Raw genomic sequence first — 7,719 nt, 5'->3', positions numbered from 1 at the left:
AATGATCTTGGGGAACGTCGGGTTGGTGAAGAGGGGGTTGTTGGAGGCGGCGTTCCCAAAATCGTCGTTCAGGCCGGCGATGAGGGTGCTGAGGAGGAGCTCGTAGGAGACCGTCTCACCGAGGTCACGGAGCTCGTCAACAAGCTTCTTGAGTCAAGCTGCTGGCACCCAAAAAACTCGCCGTGCAAGAAAACCTTGCGTTGGAGCGCATTGTCGGTGAAGAGGCCGTTGAGCTTGGTCCAAACGGCGTGAGCATCATCGTCGGTGGAGACCACCGTGTGGAAGAGGTCCTTCGAGATGGTGGTGTAGAACCAACGAATGAGAGTGGCGTCGATGGGAGTCCACTCCTCATCGTCCTCCATGAAGGAGGAATCCATGGAGCCATCGATGTGATCCCGGATGTTGTACTCCCAGAACACAAGGGAGAAGTACGTCTTCCATGCATAGTACATGGAGGTGAGATGGTCGAGGACGACGGGAACCCGAGCGAGGATGTTGAGATCACGGATGATGACGGGGTCGGGACCCTCAAACGGGTTGGTGCGGCGGCTGCGGGTGGTGCCTGAGGACCCGGGGGAGGCCATGAGGAGATGGGGGTGGTGGCGTCACGTGGGTGGCGGCGCGGCCGTAGGGTGGCGCAGCGGGGTGGGGGCGGAAGCGTGGGCGTCGGCGCGCACGGAGGCGGCGGTCGCGGCGGCGTGGGAACGCGGTGGCGACGGCGGCGGCACAAGGGTTAGGGTTAGGATCTTATGTATGATACCATGTTGGAAATGAGAGTTTGGCAATGCTTCACGATATATTGATCGGTGCATAGCGCACGTATATATGGAGTACAAGATGGGCCACAACCTCAACTATACAATGACTAGGAGGTGGACCGGGCTATACAATATACATGCACAAACCATATATTCAACAGTAAGGCCCTTTAGTGCCGGTTCTGTAACCGGCACTAAAGGTTGGAGACTAAAGGTCCCCCTCTTTAGTACCGGTGTAGCACGAACTGTCACTAAAGAGCCACCACGTGGCACGAGCCAGCGCCGGGGGCGGGGAGACCTTTAGTACCGGTTGGTAACACCAACCGGTACTAAAGGTTTTTTTGAAATAAAGCACGTACGGCCTAGTAGGCCCCACATGATAGAAGACTTGCAATAGACACACAAAGTCCTGTTTAGAGAGGAGCTCGACACGATAGCCGTGGCGGGGCTTATAAACCGGTGCGAGCTTCTCTCAACTAGCGAGGTTGGACTAAACATTATGCACTGCGGGTGGCAGCGTATCCCTTTAGTACCGGTTGATGTTACGAACCCGTACTAAAGGGAGGTCTTTAGTATCGTTGGAGCCATCAACCCGTACTAAAGGCCGCCACCTCTTTAGTACCGGTTCATGACACGAACTGATACTAAAGGTTCGTCACAAATCGATACTAATGCGCCTAGCCGTTGGAACCGGCATTAATGCTTACATTAATGTCGGTTTAGTTACAAACGGGAACTAATGAGCTTTATATTAGACCCCTTTTCTACTAGCGAGGAGTAGCATTTTCGGTGCTGGAATGGGTTGATCAACGTACGTACGTATTCCGGCGGATGTGTAGAAAAGTCAACTTTTTGAGTGTAGAATGCATTGGTTAGCGTGGGCCAGTTTTTAGATGTGTATAGTAGAAAAGGTAATTCTTGCGGAGACAGGCGGGAGGGTTGCATGCATGCATGCACGTGGCTGGGCCCAGACCACATCAGATCAGATCAGACGGGCAGAAGAAGAGAAGAGAATTTACCGGAAAAAGGTGCCTCGACGTCCGACCCAGATTTGGGGTTAGCTGGCGTCAGTGCCGGACGCGTCAGGGAAGTGTTACGAGACTAGTCAGGCTCAGCCTCAGGCACAGGCAGGTCAGGTTTTGTCGTCCACAGCCCACAGGCACCTGCATGCAACGGAGCGCCTGCCCCGCCTGTTTGTGTTTTTTTTCCCGGGCAAATAGGAGTTTTATTCCATAGTGATAGTGTTAGAGCATCTTCAACGGCCGCACAAAATTTTTGCGTCCAATAAAAGTTATAGCGCGTCACTGTAGCACTTTTAATGTACCGGAACCAACATTGCTTTAGCAGACGCCCAAAAACGCGCGTCCAAAAAGCACACAGTGCAAATTGTGAAGCGCGCGCAATCCGGAGCCCAAAATATGCTGCGCGCGATAGCGTTTTCAGCGCGCGCCCAAAAACGAGCCGTTCGGCACCAAAAAAAATGGTTTTTTAGTGCGCGGAGCTCTTTTTAGGCGCCTGTTGGAGATGCTCTTACAGTCCAGTAGCAGTAGTGCCTCACTACACGGAGAACCACGGTGTAGCCATACAACAGTAATACAGTCATATCGACTATAACTAGCCAAACGATCTACTACCCTATTTTGTTCACGGGGAATTTTGTGCATGCGGACCTGCAAATTAAGGCGGGAGTAGTTCCAAGTCATCGATTCCTTGGTCGGTGCCGGTGCCACAATATGGCATCTTGCATTTGCCTGTGCAATGTCTCGTTCCACCACCATGCATTACTTATCTTTTTCACTTGACTTCACTGCCATGACTTACCAGCTAACGCACGACACAAGATTACTACTCCGAAATCCGAATGCAGTGGGCCTCCATCCGCTTCGGAAACTACAGGGGACGTACTATACTTCACTCCATTAATTCCATTAGGACCTCATGATAAATATAAGGACAAGAGCATGTAACCCCAAAATCTTTGATCGTCCAACACCAGCGACTCACAGTCAGTCACAGGGCAACACCAACGAAACAAAAGGGACAAATAAGTTACTACCACGTGGCACGGGCCGGCGTGCGTTGGGACTTGGACACATGCATGCATGGCCCAGCAAGCAAAGCAAAGCAAAGCAAAGGCACCATCAACTTGCACACCTATCTTAGCTGGTGAGGTGATTAACGGTGAGAAAGCCAAGCTGGTGATGGTGCTGGTGAGGTGATTAACGGTGAGAAAGCCAAGCTGGTGATGGTGCCAAAATGATGGGGTGTCACGGCGCAAAATGATGGGCCGCGCGGACAGCGGCTTCATCGCTCATGATGATCCATGGCAGTTCCTAGCCTTCACCACCGCTGCTCCCTTCCTTGCCGCCGGGCTAAGACCCGCGGCGAGGGCGTGCCCGGCCTCACCTTGGCGCCTCCAGTACATCCCTCAGAACCAAGGTCCTGGAGTCGCCATCTCCTCCCCGGCCGGTGTGTGCTGACCCTTCATCGGTTGCTCGCACTCGTCACCGTCATGGGTAGGCCGCGGATGGATCCGACGTGGGTGCTGCTGCCAAGCAGGCTACGGCGCCACCTGACTGATCTGTCGTGCTCTAGATCAGGCCATGTCGGCCCCTTGGCCGATGGGCAGGTGAGATGTCAATCGGTGGTGACTACTCCCTCCGTCTAGGTGTGTAAGTCATTTTACAAAAATCAAATAATCCCAAAATACTAAGGCGCGATGCATTAACTTCTACCTCGTTTCTTGTTTCTTCACATATCAACCAATAAGAGACAAGGGCTGTGCATGCTTTTCAATGACTTGAGACTACCAAACACGATATGCAGTGGTTAGTTCATTGCATGCAATGCTATTAATTAGCAAATAAACATTAATGTTTCTCGTTTTTCCCTCCTCCATGGTCACCGTGCACAATCTAAAATGACTTACTCACCTAGACAGAGGAAGTAATGGTTGTCCAGAACTTTACGCTTGGTTAATGTTAAACATCATCTATATATATTATATCTCAATCCATGCATGTATCAGGGGCTACTTCTTTATATGTAGAATGTGCCTGACACTCATTTTTTTTAAAAGCTTGGGGGTAACTGGCACTTGGCTGTCAACTGCTAGTCTATACTACTTAAAAGGAACATAAAATTTTCATTTCACCTTTCTTCGCAATACCTCTTCGTCGAACCTTTCCCATATGATAATCAATCGCCTTAATTTACTTGTCTTCTGAACCGATTCCAATTTAATTTATTTACCAAACTTCTCATTGAGACATAAGGTAAATCACGGCAGGATTTGAAAAATATTTATTTACACAATCACATTAATATGGACAGGTAAATCACAAGCGTAAGGCGAAAAATGAGATAGTACAATAGGAGTACCACACCGATCCAAATTACGAAGAAAATAATGAGGCCACTCAAATGTCCGAGGACGTGCCCGGGTGCGTCGGCGGACACTGACCGGGCAACACTGTCGTGGGCATAATTCCAACAGTACAAGAGAGGGGGTAGAGAAGATGCTGAATCTTACTAGGAACAAGGGTGACACAAAGAGTTTTTGCAAGTTTAGGCTCCTCTCAGAAGAGTAAGAAGAGTAAGAAGCCCTACGTCCTGTGCTCTAAGAGCTTTTGTGACTCTGCGTATGAGTGTGTGTTACAAGGGATGAGAACCCCTGTCCAAGTGAAAGGGGGCAACTTACATAGAGTGCGCTTGGTCCCTCCTCTCCCTCGTTACAAGGGTTCAATTACAATGCGTTAACTTTGAGCACTACAAGCGTTGCCTCCCCTGGCGGCGGCGGCGGGGGAACCCTAGCGAGCGCCTCCCCGTCCCCCTCCCACCCCGCCCCACATCCTCGCCGCCACCGGAGGAGCGGCCGGCGAAGCCGCGCCGGCTCCCAGGAAGGTGGCGGCGGGGCGCCTCAGCTGGCCCGGCTCCTTCCGTTCCCTCCTCTGGCGTCAGATCCCGTCGCGCCATGGCGCTGACGTGCTTGCCGACCCCTCCTCCCCGGCCCTCGCCCGCCCCTTCCTCCGGGCTCCGGCTGCCCCGGCCGCTAGCCGGCGCGTACTCACCCCCGCCCGCCTTCTCCTGTGTCAGATCCGGGTGGCCGCCAGCGCCTCTACGGTTGTCGGCGTTGGATTCCAGGAGGAGAGTGTCAGGGCTTCTTGGCCGGGTCGGTCTAGCCTTGGGGGGCCGCGGTGGCGTTCTTCCTCCCGGGGCTGCGGCCATGGCTCCAGGGTGGCGGCTCCATGGTGGATTTTTGGCGGTTGCCCGGCGGCGTCTACCCTTATAGTGCACCGTCCGGGAGCATGACAGGCTAGCGCTCCATTCGCCCTCCTCCCTGCAGGTGCGGCTCCGGCACCAGCAGTCATGGACATGCGTCCCTCCTGTGTCCATGCCTGTCCAGAGCAGCTCTAGATCCGGCGCCCCCCGTGTTGGAGTTGCGTCTTCTTCCGACTCCTCTGGCTTGTTGGTATCTCGGCGGCTTCGCATCAATCCCCTGCAGGAGTCCTTGTTTGGCTGATATCCACCCCGGTGCGGCTTCGACTCCAGCGTGCTCCTGGAGCTGCGTCCCCCTTCCAGCTCCTTCAGCTCATCGGTTGTCCCTGCGGCTCCGGTCCCGGCAGCCCGTATCTACGCCTCTCTCCGGACTCGGGCTCGTTTGGAACTTCGGCCATCATCGCCCTCCCCCTTTCTGCATGCGTCATTGATCCATCCACCTCCGTGTCCCATCCACCTGTTCTGCAGCTCATTCTTCTGGCGGCTCCCCTTCCTGTGGGGGTGGTTCTGGCCTACGGCCAGACTTCCTCATCTCTGAGTTTTGCTCCGACGGCTTGGGATTGCTCAGACTCAGCCAGGGCGAAAGCCCGACCTTTTGAGGCTGGCAGCGGTGACACCTGTGGGTGCCGTTTCCTTCCTGGAGGCGTTGTCATGGCCGCTATATGTGCCCCACTTTGAGCGTCAGGGGAAACCCTAGGTCTGACTTTTCAGATCGGACGATGGCAACACCTCAGCGTCGTTCTCCTTCTTGAAGGTGTCGTCTTGTTTGCTCATGGCGTCCTCGGCAGTGGATTTAGAGATGTCGGTCGTCTTGTTGCTTTTGGTTTGGGCTTCGTCTGTCTTGTGTCAAAACCGGCGGATCTCGGGTAGGGGGTCCCGAACTATGCGTCTAAGGCTAATGATAACAGGAGGCTGGGGACACGATGTTTACCCAGGTTCGGGCCCTCTCGATGGAGGTAATACCCTACTCCCTACTTGATTGATCTTGAAGATATGAGTATTACAAGAGTTGATCTACCACGAGATCAGATAGGCTAAACCCTAGAAGCTAGCCTATGGTATGATTGTTGTTGTGTCCTACGGACTAAACCCTCCGGTTTATATAGACACCGGAGGGGGCTAGGGTTACACAGAGTCGGTTTACAGAGGAGGAGATCTACATCCGAATCGCCAAGCTTGCCTTCCACGCCAAGGAGTGTCCCATCCGGACACGGGACAGAGTCTTCTATCTTGTATCTTCATAGTCCAACAGTCCGGCCAAAGTATATAGTCCGGCTGTCCGGATACCCCCTTATCCAGGACTCCCTCAGTAGCCCCTGAACCAGGCTTCAATGTCGATGAGTCCGGCGCGTAGATTGTCTTCGGCATTGTGAGGCGGGTTCCACCTCCGAATACTCCAACATTAATTTCGAACACAAGGACCGTGTCCGGCTCTGCAAGATAAATTCCGTATACCACCGTAGAGAGAATAATAATCCACGAACCTGATCTCCTGACAATTCTTCGTTGTGTGACATCACGCTATGGCTCGGTAACTTATTCGAACCATTTTTTATAACCTGCTTCCGCACATATCGCGAGGCGGTTTCTTTGGCACGTCTTGTCAAAGCAGAGATCGTGTCCCCTTAATGCGGAATCCTCTTCAATACGGGCGTGGGTAACCCAATCGTACCATCAATTACGGTAGGCAAGCAGGGAGGCGTAAAGTTTTATCGCCTTGATAAAAGGGGGAAAAGCCTCCTCCCTTCTACCCACGCCTTCTTCTACTTCTGCTCGCCCCTTTCCTTTCTCCCAAGCCCTAGCGCCCAAGCATTCATCCTCCCCACCAAAAAAGGTCCTCCGAAAATGTCCGGATCCGGGGCAGGAGGCAAGTGGATGGCCTCCTCCGTCCAGGAGAAGGATATTAAAAGGCTGCGGGCGGCCGGATATCTGGCCAAGAAAATCGGCCACCGTCTTCCAACGGCGGGAAAGATCGTCCCTACCCCGGAGCCCCATGAGAGAGTCGTTTTCCTCCCCCATTTCTGTTGGGGAACGCAGTAATTTCAAAAATTTCCTACGCACACGCAAGATCTTGGTGATGCATAGCAACGAGAGGGGAGAGTGATGTCCACGTACCCTCGTAGACCGAAAGCGGAAGTGTTATAACAACGCGGTTGATGTAGTCGTACGTCTTCACGATCCGACCGATCCAAGTACCAAACGTATGACACCTCCGAGTTCAGCACACGTTCAGCTCGATGACGATCCCCGGACTTCGATCCAGCAGGGTGTCGGGGAAGAGTTCCGTCAGCACGACGGCATGGTGACGATGATGATGTTCTACCGATGCAGGGCTTCGCCTAAGCACCGCTACGATATGACCGAGGTGGAATATGGTGGAGGGGGACATCGCACACGGCTTAGGAATGATCACGAAGATCAACTTGTGTGTTATGAGGTGCCCCTGCCCCCGTATATAAAGGAGGAAGGGGGAAGGTGCGGCCGCCCCCTAGGGGTGCGCCTGGAGGAGTCCTACTCCAACCGGGAGTAGGACTCCCCCCACTTGCCTTGTTGGAGAAGGAAGGGGGAAGGGGGAAAGAGGAAAAGGGGGCGCCGCCCCCCTTCCTTGTCCTATTAGGACTAGGGGGAGGGGGCGCGCGGCCTTCCCTGGCCGGCCCTCCTCTTCTCCCTTAGGGCCCATGTA

Source organism: Triticum dicoccoides, chromosome 4B (assembly GCF_002162155.2).
Source record: "Triticum dicoccoides isolate Atlit2015 ecotype Zavitan chromosome 4B, WEW_v2.0, whole genome shotgun sequence".
Taxonomy (NCBI): Eukaryota; Viridiplantae; Streptophyta; class Magnoliopsida; order Poales; family Poaceae; genus Triticum; species Triticum dicoccoides.
The sequence above is the reverse complement of the archived record's forward strand: the minus strand, read 5'-3'. Positions refer to the sequence as shown.